Source organism: Procambarus clarkii, chromosome 72 (genome assembly GCF_040958095.1).
Source record: "Procambarus clarkii isolate CNS0578487 chromosome 72, FALCON_Pclarkii_2.0, whole genome shotgun sequence".
Lineage (NCBI taxonomy): Eukaryota > Metazoa > Arthropoda > Malacostraca > Decapoda > Cambaridae > Procambarus > Procambarus clarkii.
This window is the reverse complement of record NC_091221.1, coordinates 2539262-2554088: the sequence shown is the minus strand read 5'-3', so window position 1 is coordinate 2554088 and position 14827 is coordinate 2539262.

Here is a 14827-nt window from a genome sequence, read left to right as displayed (position 1 = left end):
GGGTGGGGTTTTGCGAGGGCAGCGGCGAGGGCAGGCGGAGTGAGGCGGAGCCCCGTTGTGCGCCCGTATTTATACGGCCCCAAACTGCCCGCGCAACGCCGCGGGACGCGCTGCGCAATTGTTTCTTTCTCCCCCGCCAGAAACATCCCCGCTTGTGATGCAAGCAGTGACCATTTGTGTTGAGTAATTAGAGGACGAAAATGATTTTGGGTAGTAGAACCCCAAGCACAAATACCAGGGCATGGTGGGGTACATAATATCTGATCTTAGTTCAAGTTCAAGTTCAAGTATGTTTATTGAGATAAGCAATAAATACATCTCAAAGGGATAGAGTAGCTTAGGCTATTTCTACCCCCCCTCTACTTCAAGTCCCTCAAGGGGCTCCCTAAACGTTAGGTCGTCGGACATCATTATTCCCAAATCCTTGACATGCTGTTTTCCTACTATGGGCAGATTCGATTGTGTTTTGTACCCTGTATTATGTTTAAGATCCTCATTTTTGCCGTATCTGAGTACCTGGAATTTATCACCGTTAAACATCATGTTATTTTCTGCTGCCCAATCGAAAACTTTGTTAATATCTGTTTGTAGTTTATCAATGTCTTCAGCAGAGGTAATTTTCATGCTGATTTTTGTATCATCTGCAAAGGATGACACGAAGCTGTGACTTGTGTTTTTGTCTATATCTGATATGAGAATAAGGAACAGCAGTGGTGCAAGGACTGTACCCTGAGGTACAGAGCTTTTAACTGCGCTCGGACAGTTGGACTCGGTTTTACTTGATTGACTGTTACTCTTTGTGTTCTGTTCGACAGGAAATTGACTATCCAGCGTCCTACTTTACCAGTTATACCCATTGACCTCATTTTGTGTGCAATCACTCCATGGTCACATTTGTCGAATGCTTTTGCAAAATCTGTGTATACGACATCTGCATTATGTTTTCCTCTAATGCCTCAGTGATTTTGTCATAGTGGTCAAGTAGCTGTGAGAGGCATAATCTTCCTGCCCTAAATCCATGTTGGCTTGAATTGTGGAGGTCATTGGTTTCCATGAATTTAGTGACCTGACTCCTGATCTCCTGATCACTCTCTCAAATACTTTTTTTATGTGGGACGTTAGTGCAACTGGTCTATAATTCTTTGCCAATGCTTTGCTACCACTCTTGTGTAGAGGGGCAATGTCTGCTGCTTTAAGTGCATCTGGTATCTCCCCCGTGTCCAAGCTCTTCCTCCACACTATACTGAGTGCCTGTGCTACTGACACTTTGCATTTCTTTATAAATATTGAATTCCATGAGTCTGGGCCCGGGGCTGAGTGCATGGGCATATTGTCAATTTCTCTTTCAAAATCTGCCACGCTCGTGTTGATATCAGTTATATTTACAGGTGTTTGAGTATCATTCATAAAGAAATTGTCCGAATCTTCCACTTTCATGCTGAGTATCGGAGTGCTAAACATGTCCTCATACTGCTTTTTTTAGGATTTCACTTTCATTTCTTTGTCATCCTCAGTGTATGAACCTCCACTTGTACGAATAAATCCAATACTGGCAGTGGTTTTCGCTTTTGATTTAGCATATGTGAATAAATATTTTGGGTTTTTCTTTATTTCCTGAATTGCTTTCTGTTCTAGTTGCCTTTCTTCAGTCTGATAGGAATGCTTCAGTCTCTGTTCGATTTCTTCAATCTCCCTGTTTAAATTATTTCTTCTCTGTATGGAGAGTCGTGTCTGCTTAAGCATTTCCGTTAATTTCTTCCTCCTTTTGTACTGTCGTCTGCGTTCTCTTTCTACATTGGACCTCTTTCTGGCTTTCCTCAAAGGAACATGTTTCAGACAGACTTCATACGCTTCAGAAGTCAGTTTTTCTATTCCTTGTGTAGGATTTTTATTTCTTAGAACATTTTCCCATTGAATGTTTGTAAGTTCCCTGTTTATTTTCTCCCAGTCTATCCTTTTATTATTAAAATTGAATTTATTGAATAGCCCTTCTCGCTTGTTGTTTCTCTTGGGCCTACTATCGTTATTAATGTTAGTTTGCACTTCAATGAGCTTGTGGTCCGAGTACGTATAGTGTCTGAGACAGTAATGTCTCTGATTAGCTCCTCATTGTTCGTGAATATCAGGTCCAGCGTGTTCTCGTTCCTAGTTGGTTCTGTAATCTGCTGACTGATAGATAGAGAGAGTAATAGAGTGTCACCAGGGCAGGGCGAGGTACATAATATCTGATCTTAGAAAGAATGCCAACAGTTTTTGAAACTTTTTTTGATATATTTAGAATGTGTCCCTGGAAATTCAGCTTGCGGTCAATGAGAACGCCAAGGAATTTGCCATCTACTTTGTTACAAATTTGGGTATTGTTTATCCTGAGATTGATTTGATTTGAGGATTTATTGCCAAACAAAATATAGAAAGTTTTGTCAATATTGAGGATGAGTTTGTTGGCAGTCAGCCAGTGATGGACTTTATTTAGCTCAGTATTCACTGTGACATTTAGAGCAAGGGGGTCAGGATTGGAGTAAATGAAGGTCGTGTAGTCAGCAAATAGAATTGGTTTGAGATGTTGTAAGGCGTTTGGGAGGTCATTAATGTAGATGAGAAAGAGGAGAGGGCCAAGTATGCTGCCCTGGGGAACACCAATGTTGATGGGTAGGGTGGGAGAAATTGAATTATTCACAGAAACATATTGGAGCCTGTCAGTAAGGTAAGACTTAAGGTACTGCATGGAGTGACCTCTGACTCCATAATGTTGTAATTTAAGAAGAAGGTTTTGGTGGGTGACAGTGTCAAAAGCCTTACGCAGGTCCACAAATAACCCAAGAGGGAACTCATTTTTATCAAGAGCTGCATGTATCAAGTTAATCATACAAATAAGTGCATCGTTAGTGCTTTTTTGGGGTCTGAAGCCATATTGACAAGAGCTAAGTATATTGTGTTTGGCTAGATAAGAGTAAAGCTGCTTGTAGATAAGTTTTTCAAATATTTTAGACAAGTTTGGCAGAACTGATATAGGTCTGAAGTTGTTAACATCAGTGGGATCACCACATTTGTGGACAGGGGTTACTCTCGCTTTTTTTTTTAGAATATCTGGAATGGTTTGGAGTTCAAGTGACTTGTTGAAGAGCAATGCAATGGCAGGAGCTAAAAATCTGGAGTTTTTTTTTTTTTGTAAATAAGAGTTGGTATCTCCTCAATGGCACCAGACTTGTTTTTAAGGGAAAGGATTATGTCAGTAACATCAGTGGAATTAGTAGGCATTAGGTACAGAGACTGTGGATAGTTACCTGTAAGATAGTCCTGAATATTAGTATTGGAAGATGGAATATCATTTACAAGGGATGACCCAATGGAAGAGAAGAACCTATTGAACTCAATAGCAGAATCTGAGGCTGAAAGCTGACCATCGTTATTGGACAGGAGTATTGGTTTGTTATTTAAAATCTTCTTTGATCCCAATATTTGTGAAATTGTGCTACATGTTTTTTTAATGTTGCTCTTTGTGTGGGTAAATTTATCTTCGTAGTATTTATTTTTGGCTCTCCTAATTATTTTAGATAGCAATGATGAGTAATTCTTTGAAAATTCTTTGGAGACGATTCGTAACCTATACTTCTTCTCAAGGTCATGTTTTTTATTAATGGATTTAAGTATCCCCTTTGTAAGCCAGGGATTGTTTAGCCTTTTAGTTGTGACTTGTTTCGTTAGCATAGGACAGTGGGTGTTATAAAGGCTGAGAGTTTTTTGAAGAAAAGATTGCACTGCTAAGTTGATGTCCCCTATGTTACCGAATTCGGACTCCCAGTTGACATTATCAGCAGCAGTTATAAAATTGCCTATGGCAGTTTCATTGTGCAGCCTAAAGCTTATCTCCCTTGTCTCTAGAGGTGGTTTTATTTATTTATTGTATTTATTTATATACAAGAAGTTACATTGGGTTAGAGAGAATATATAGCATAGTATTTGCAATCTTGTAATGCCACTAGTACGCGCAGCGTTTCGGGCAGGTCCTTAATCTAACAGATAATTTTAAGTAGGTAAATTCTATCAGAATTAATAAAATGATAACAGATACATTGCAAGAAAAAAAATGAGATGAGAGAGAATAGTAAGTATATTAAAGCACATTGGTATATTAAAGCTCTGGTTGATTACATTGACAACTTGATTGGTAATTTAAACAAGATTAACAGACACCGTACAGCAGATTGATAGCACATATAAGAAGACAGCAATGTTCACAATGGTAAAGATGTTCGGATTGGGTACATAAAGATTGGGAGATTGGGTAGCAATAGATACAGTGCGATTTTAAAGCAACAAGGTAAAAAAAACTATGCAGATGAGATTAGGTACTTTTTAGTATTGTTTTTGAATGATGCAAAAGTTGGACAGCTTTTCAATTCATTAGGGAGTGAGTTCCATAGACTGGGTCCCCTTACTTGCATAGTGTTTACACAGATTAAGTTTGACTCTGGGGATATCAAAGAGATATTTATTTCTGGTGTGGTGATAATGGGTCCTATTACATCTGTCCAGGGAGAGTTTCAGAGCAGGATTTGCGTTTAAGAACAGGGTTTTGTAAATGTAATTGACACAAGAAAATTTGTGGAGTGAGATTATGTTTAGCATGTTAAGGGAGTTAAACAAGGTGGCTGAGTGTTGTCTAAAAGCAGAATTTGTTATTATTCTGATAGCAGATTTTTGCTGGGTGATGATGGACTTGAGGTGGTTTGCAGTGGTTGAACCCCCATGCACAGATACCATAATTAAGATAGGGATAGATTAGTGCATAATATAGAGAGATGAGAGCAGAGTTAGGTACATAATATCTGATTTTGGAGAGCATCCCAACTGTTTTAGAGACTTTCTTAGTTATGTGTTGTATGTGGGTGCTGAAGTTGAGTCTCTTGTCTAGGAATAGGCCGAGAAACTTTCCATCATTTTTATTGCTAATATTTACATTATCTATCTGAAGCTGAATTGCATTTGTAGATTTGCTTCCAAATAAAATGTAGTAGGTCTTTTCAATGTTAAGTGTTAGTTTATTGGTTGACATCCATAAGTGGACTTTTTTTAGTTCATTATTTACAACATCATTTAGTGTATGTGGGTTGGGGTTAGAGTAGATGAGGGTAGTATCATCAGCAAACAAAATAGGTTTCAGAATGTTAGAGACATTAGGCAGATCATTGATGTATATAAGAAATAGGAGAGGTCCCAAGATGCTGCCCTGTGGCACTCCAACGGTTATTGGTAAAGTGGGAGAGGTCATATTATTGATGGCTACACATTGGTGTCTATCACTAAGATAGGATTGGATATAGTGGCTAACGATCCCCACCTTACACTGACGATCACCACCTACACTGACGATCACCACCTACCCTGACGATCACCACCTACCCTGACGAATCACCACCTACCCTGACGATCCCCACCTACCCTGACGATCACCACCTGCCCTGACGATCACCACCTACCCTGACGATCACCACCTACCCTGACGATCACCACCTGCCCTGACGATCACCACCTACCCTGACGATCACCACCTACCCTGACGATCCCCACCTACCCTGACGATCACCACCTGCCCTGACGATCACCACCTACCCTGACGATCACCACCTACCCTGACGATCACCACCTGCCCTGACGATCACCACCTACCCTGACGATCACCACCTACCCTGACGATCACCACCTACCCTGACGATCACCACCTACCCTGACGATCACCACCTACCCTGACAATCACCGCCTACACTGACGATCACCACCTACACTAACGATCACCACCTTCACTGACAATCACCACCTACCCTGACAATCACCACCTACACTGACGATCACCACCTACACTGACGATCACCACCTACACTGACGATCACCACCTACACTGACAATCACCACCTACCCTGACAATCACCACCTACACTGACGATCACCACCTACACTGACAATCACCACCTACACTGACAATCACCACCTACCCTGACAATCACCGCCTACACTGACGATCACCACCTACACTGACGATCACCACCTACACTGACAATCACCACCTACACTGACGATCACCACCTACCCTGACAATCACCACCTACCCTGACGATCACCACCTACACTGACAATCACCACCTACCCTGACGATCACCACCTACCCTGACAATCACCACCTACCCTGACGATCACCACCTACCCTGACAATCACCACCTACCCTGACGATCACCACCTACACTGACGATCACCACCTACACTAACGATCACCACCTACCCTGACAATCACCACCTACACTGACGATCACCACCTACACTGACGATCACCACCTACACTGACGATCACCACCTACCCTGACAATCACCACCTACACTGACGATCACCACCTACACTGACAATCACCACCTACCCTGACGATCACCACCTGCCCTGACAATCACCACCTACACTGACAATCACCACCTACACTGACAATCACCACCTACACTGACAATCACCACCTACCCTGACGATCACCACCTACACTGACAATCACCACCTACCCTGACGATCACCACCTGCCCTGACAATCACCACCTACACTGACAATCACCACCTACCCTGACGATCACCACCTACCCTGACAATCACCACCTACACTGACGATCACCACCTACCCTGACGATCACCACCTACACTGACGATCACCACCTACACTAACGATCACCACCTACCCTGACAATCACCACCTACACTAACGATCACCACCTACCCTGACAATCACCACCTACCCTGACAATCACCACCTACACTGACGATCACCACCTACCCTGACGATCACCACCTACACTAACGATCACCACCTTCACTGACAATCACCACCTACACTGACGATCACCACCTACCCTGACAATCACCGCCTACCCTGACGATCACCACCTACACTGACAATCACCACCTACACTAACGATCACCACCTTCACTGACAATCACCACCTACACTGACGATCACCACCTACCCTGACAATCACCGCCTACCCTGACGATCACCACCTACACTGACGATCACCACCTACACTAACGATCACCACCTTCACTGACGATCACCACCTACCCTGACGATCACCACCTACCCTGACAATCACCACCTACACTGACGATCACCACCTATCCTGACAATCACCACCTACACTGACGATCACCACCTACACTGACGATCACCACCTACCCTAACGATCACCACCTACCCTGACAATCACCACCTACACTAACGATCACCACCTACCCTGACAATCACCACCTACCCTGACAATCACCACCTACCCTAACGATCACCACCTACCCTGACAATCACCACCTACCCTGACAATCACCGCCTACCCTGACAATCACCACCTACACTGACGATCACCACCTACCCTAACGATCACCACCTACACTAACGATCACCACCTACACTAACGATCACCACCTACCCTGACAATCACCACCTACCCTGACAATCACCACCTACCCTAACGATCACCACCTACCCTGACAATCACCACCTACCCTGACAATCACCGCCTACCCTGACAATCACCGCCTACCCTGACAATCACCACCTACCCTGACAATCACCACCTACCCTAACGATCACCACCTACACTAACGATCACCACCTACCCTGACAATCACCACCTACCCTGACAATCACCACCTACCCTAACGATCACCACCTACCCTGACAATCACCACCTACCCTGACAATCACCACCTACCCTGACAATCACCACCTACCCTAACGATCACCACCTATGACATTGTCACAATGACTCCCAAACTCCACCATATATTGTTACATGGAGGTGGACGCAGGTGTATTCCTCCTTAGCTTTAACACTGACCATTGTGTCTAATAATAAACTGGAGGCTTTGACCTATTGACCTTCCATAGGTCGCTGGTCGTAAAGACCAACTGGTCGGCCTCTATAGTGCCTTGTTCGGTGTTTCTGTTAACGCATAAACTGCTGCAAATGTTCATGATATATGTAAACCATTATGTCAGCTTTAGCACTTTACAAACGTGGGCCAATTAGAGGCGTGCAAGAACGTGTACATGTATCACTGAGGTTGATACATGTACACTCTGATCACTGAGGTTGATACATGTACACTCTGATCACTTAGGATGATACATGTACACTCTGATCACTTGGGTTGATACATGTACACTCTGATCACTTGGGTTGATACATGTACACTCTGATCACTTGGGTTAATACATGTACACTCTGATCACTTAGGATGATACATGTACACTCTGATCACTTGGGTTGATACATGTACACTCTGATCACTTGGGTTGATACATGTACACTCTGATCACTTAGGTTGATACATGTACACTCTGATCACTTAGGATGATACATGTACACTCTGATCACTTGGGTTGATACATGTACACTCTTATCACTTAGGATGATACATGTACACTCTGATCACTTAGGTTGATACATGTACACTCTGATCACTTAGGATGATAATGTACACTCTGATCACTTAGGATGATACATGTACACTCTGATCACTTAGGATGATACATGTACACTCTGATTACTTAGGTTGATACATGTACACTCTGATTACTTTGGTTGATACATGTACACTCTGATTCCTTTGGTTGATACATGTACTCTGATCATTTAGGTTGTTGCTGCCCACTCAATTAAATAATATCATTAATCTCTCGTGTTCAAGTAACAGCAGCCAGTTTTATTACTGTATACGTTTAAAGTAATTAAGTGCCTTATAGGCATCCAAAATTATCTGACATTTACTATTGAAGTAATTAAATGTATAAGCAAACGCATTACCTACATTATAAAAAGTAATTATATATATATAAAATAATTAAATTTTTATATAAATTTTACGAAAATCTTTAAACAATTGAAAAACGGTTCAATGTTTCTTCTAAAACAAATAAACGTAAATTTAATAGTATAAATAAAACACGTTTTTTTGTAATTTCTAATAAAATACTATGGACTAACATTTTATATTTTGTTTCAAAACAAAAAAATACTCAGAAGGTGTTTACATCCTGTTGCTTCTTTGAGTATATTCATAGTTTCCATAGTTGCATATACGTTATATTTTTTACATATCTAAAGTGTATATACACATTGGTTGGTCAGTCACAATTGATATACATGTTATATAAGTGGCAATATACTCTCTAACATACTGGGATAAAATGAGTGTCTGGAAGATTGATATATGGGCGTAAAATCCAAGCCAAGCAGCAATTCAAGAGAAGTAAATATTGTGTCCATAATAAGGCTATAGAAAGGCCCACTGTCCTTCACCTGAAAATATTCTCCACCTTAACTCAATATAATATATAGTAAAATAGACACCAATATAATAAATATATTTTTATGTGTAAGAAAACGGATCCTCGTGTTTTATGGTAAACTTAATTATTTTTTATTTATCTATTTATTTATTTATTTATTTATTTATATACAAGAAGGTACATTGGGTTTGTGAGAATACAAAGCATAGTACAGTATTTACACTCTTGTAATGCCACTAGTACGCGCAGCGTTTCGGGCAGGTCCTTAATCTAACAGATAATTCTAGGTAAATTCTAGCAGAATTAATAAAATGATAACAAATACATTGCAAGAAAAAAAGTGATATGAGAGAGATTATAGTAAGTATATTAAAGCACATTGGTATATCAAAGCTCTGATTGATTACATTGACAGCTTGGTTAATAATTGAAACAAGATTAATAGACACCGTACAGCAGATTGACAGCACATATAAGAAGACAGCAATGATCACAATGGTAAAGATGTTCGGATTGGGTAGATAAAGATTGGGAGATTGGGTAGCAATATATACAGTGCGATTTTAAAGCAACAAGGTAAAAAAAATTATGCAGATGAGATTAGGTACTTTTTAGTTTTGTTTTTGAATGATGCAAAAGTTGGACAGCTTTTCAATTCATTAGGGAGTAAGTTCCATAGACTGGGTCCCTTTATTTGCATAGTGTTTACACAGATTAAGTTTGACTCTGGGGATATCAAAGAGATATTTATTTCTGGTGTGGTGATAATGGGTCCTATTACATCTGTCCAGGGAGAGTTTTAGAGCAGGATTTGCGTTTAAGAACAGGGTTTTGTAAATGTAATTGACACAAGAAAATTTGTGGCGTGAGATTATGTTTAGCATGTTTAGGGAGTTAAACAAGGTGGCTGAGTGTTGTCTGAAAGCAGAATTTGTTATTATTCTGATAGCAGATTTTTGCTGGGTGATGATGGACTTGAGGTGGTTTGCAGTGGTTGAACCCCATGCACAGATACCATAATTAAGATAGGGATAGATTAGTGCATAATATAGAGAGATGAGAGCAGAGTTAGGTACATAATATCTGATTTTGGAGAGTATCCCAACTGTTTTAGAGACTTTCTTAGTTATGTGTTGTATGTGGGTGCTGAAGTTGAGTCTCTTGTCTAGGAATAGGCCGAGAAACTTTCCATCATTTTTATTGCTAATGTTTACATTATCTATCTGAAGCTGAATTGCATTTGTAGATTTGCTTCCAAATAGGATGTAGTAGGTCTTTTCAATGTTAAGTGTTAGTTTATTGGTTGACATCCATAAGTGGACTTTTTTTAGTTCATTATTTACAACATCATTTAGTGTATGTGGGTTGGGGTTAGAGTAGATGAGGGTAGTATCATCAGCAAACAAAATAGGTTTCAGAATGTTAGAGACATTAGGCAGATCATTGATGTATATAAGAAATAGGAGAGGTCCCAAGATGCTGCCCTGTGGCACTCCAACGGTTATTGGTAAAGTGGGAGAGGTCATATTATTGATGGCTACACATTGGTGTCTATCACTAAGATAGGATTGGATATAGTGGCTAACGATCCCCACTTACCATGACGATCACCACCTACCCTGACGATCCCCACCTACCCTGACGATCACCACCTACCCTGACGATCACCACCTACCTTGACCATCACCACCTACCCTGACGATCACCACCTACCTTGACCATCACCACCTACCCTGACGATCACCACCTACCCTGACGATCACCACCTACCTTGACCATCACCACCTACCCTGACGATCACCACCTACCCTGACGATCACCACCTACCCTGACGATCACCACCTACCCTGACGATCACCACCTACCCTGACGATCACCACCTACCTTGACCATCACCACCTACCCTGACGATCACCACCTACCCTGACGATCACCACCTACCCTGACGATCACCACCTACCCTGACGATCACCACCTACCCTGACAATCACCACCTACCCTGACGATCACCACCTACCCTGACAATCACCACCTACCCTGACGATCACCACCTACCCTGACAATCACCACCTACCCTGACGATCACCACCTACACTGACAATCACCACCTACCCTGACAATCACCACCTACCCTGACAATCACCACCTACCCTAACGATCACCACCTATGACATTGTCACAATGACTCCCAAACTCCACCATATATTGTTACATCGAGGTGGACGCAGGTGTATTCCTCCTTAGCTTTAACACTGACCATTGTGTCTAATAATAAACTGGAGGCTTTGACCTATTGACCTTCCATAGGTCGCTGGTCGTAAAGACCAACTGGTCGGCCTCTATAGTGCCTTGTTCTGTGTTTCTGTTAACGCATAAACTGCTGCAAATGTTCATGATATATGTAAACCATCATGTCAGCTTTAGCACTTTACAAACGTGGGCCAATTAGAGGCGTGCAAGAACGTGTACATGTATCACTGAGGTTGATACATGTACACTCTGATCACTTGGGTTGATACATGTACACTCTGATCACTTGGGTTGATACATGTACACTCTGATTACTTGGGTTGATACATGTACACTCTGATCACTTGGGTTAATACATGTACACTCTGATCACTTGGGTTAATACATGTACACTCTGATCACTTGGGTTAATACATGTACACTCTGATCACTTAGGATGATACATGTACACTCTGATCACTTGGGTTGATACATGTACACTCTGATCACTTAGGTTGATACATGTACACTCTGATCACTTGGGTTAATACATGTACACTCTGATCACTTAGGATGATACATGTACTCTCTGATCACTTGGGTTGATACATGTACACTCTGATCACTTAGGTTGATACATGTACACTCTGATCACTTGGGTTGATACATGTACACTCTGATCACTTGGGTTAATACATGTACACTCTGATCACTTAGGATGATACATGTACACTCTGATCACTTGGGTTGATACATGTACACTCTGATCACTTGGGTTGATACATGTACACTCTGATCACTTAGGTTGATACATGTACACTCTGATCACTTAGGATGATAATGTACACTCTGATCACTTAGGATGATACATGTACACTCTGATCACTTAGGATGATACATGTACACTCTGATTACTTAGGTTGATACATGTACACTCTGATTACTTTGGTTTATACATGTACACTCTGATTCCTTTGGTTGATACATGTACACTCTGATTCCTTTGGTTGATACATGTACACTGATCATTTAGGTTGTTGCTGCCCACTCAATTAAATAATATCATTAATCTCTCGTGTTCAAGTAACAGCAGCCAGTTTTATTACTGTATACGTTTAAAGTAATTAAGTGCCTTATAGGCATCCAAAATTATCTGACATTTACTATTGAAGTAATTAAATGTATAAGCAAACGCATTACCTACATTATAAAAAGTAATTATATATATATAAAATAATTAAATTTTTATATAAATTTTACGAAAATCTTTAAACAATTGAAAAACGGTTCAATTTTTCTTCTAAAACAAATAAACGTAAATTTAATAGTATAAATAAAACACGTTTTTTTGTAATTTCTAATAAAATACTATGGACTAACATTTTATATTTTGTTTCAATACAAAAAAAATACTCAGAAGGTGTTTACATCCTGTTGCTTCTTTGAATATATTCATAGTTTCCATAGTTGCATATACGTTATATTTTTTACATATCTAAAGTGTATATACACATTGGTTGGTCAGTCACAATTGATATACATGTTATATAAGTGGCAATATACTCGCTAACATACTGGGATAAAATGAGTGTCTGGAAGATTGATATATGGGCGTAAAATCCAAGCCAAGCAGCAATTCAAGAGAAGTAAATATTGTGTCCATAATAAGGCTATAGAAAGGCCCACTGTCCTTCACCTGAAAATATTCTCCACCTTAACTCAATATAATATATAGTAAAATAGACACCAATATAATAAATATATTTTTATGTGTAAGAAAACGGATCCTCGTGTTTTATGGTAAACTTAATTATTTTTTATTTATCTATTTATTTATTTATTTATTTATTTATATACAAGAAGGTACATTGGGTTTGTGAGAATACATAGCATAGTACAGTATTTACACTCTTGTAATGCCACTAGTACGCGCAGCGTTTCGGGCAGGTCCTTAATCTAACAGATAATTCTAGGTAAATTCTAGCAGAATTAATAAAATGATAACAAATACATTGCAAGAAAAAAAGTGATATGAGAGAGATTAGTAAGTATATTAAAGCACATTGGTATATCAAAGCTCTGATTGATTACATTGACAGCTTGGTTAATAATTGAAACAAGATTAATAGACACCGTACAGCAGATTGACAGCACATATAAGAAGACAGCAATGATCACAATGGTAAAGATGTTCGGATTGGGTAGATAAAGATTGGGAGATTGGGTAGCAATATATACAGTGCGATTTTAAAGCAACAAGGTAAAAAAAATTATGCAGATGAGATTAGGTACTTTTTAGTTTTGTTTTTGAATGATGCAAAAGTTGGACAGCTTTTCAATTCATTAGGGAGTAAGTTCCATAGACTGGGTCCCTTTATTTGCATAGTGTTTACACAGATTAAGTTTGACTCTGGGGATATCAAAGAGATATTTATTTCTGGTGTGGTGATAATGGGTCCTATTACATCTGTCCAGGGAGAGTTTTAGAGCAGGATTTGCGTTTAAGAACAGGGTTTTGTAAATGTAATTGACACAAGAAAATTTGTGGAGTGAGATTATGTTTAGCATGTTTAGGGAGTTAAACAAGGTGGCTGAGTGTTGTCTGAAAGCAGAATTTGTTATTATTCTGATAGCAGATTTTTGCTGGGTGATGATGGACTTGAGGTGGTTTGCAGTGGTTGAACCCCATGCACAGATACCATAATTAAGATAGGGATAGATTAGTGCATAATATAGAGAGATGAGAGCAGAGTTAGGTACATAATATCTGATTTTGGAGAGTATCCCAACTGTTTTAGAGACTTTCTTAGTTATGTGTTGTATGTGGGTGCTGAAGTTGAGTCTCTTGTCTAGGAATAGGCCGAGAAACTTTCCATAATTTTTATTGCTAATGTTTACATTATCTATCTGAAGCTGAATTGCATTTGTAGATTTGCTTCCAAATAAAATGTAGTAGGTCTTTTCAATGTTAAGTGTTAGTTTATTGGTTGACATCCATAAGTGGACTTTTTTTAGTTCATTATTTACAACATCATTTAGTGTATGTGGGTTGGGGTTAGAGTAGATGAGGGTAGTATCATCAGCAAACAAAATAGGTTTCAGAATGTTAGAGACATTAGGCAGATCATTGATGTATATAAGAAATAGGAGAGGTCCCAAGATGCTGCCCTGTGGCACTCCAACGGTTATTGGTAGAGTGGGAGAGGTCATATTATTGATGGCTACACATTGGTGTCTATCACTAAGATCTAAGATCACTAAGAAGCCAGGCGAGTGT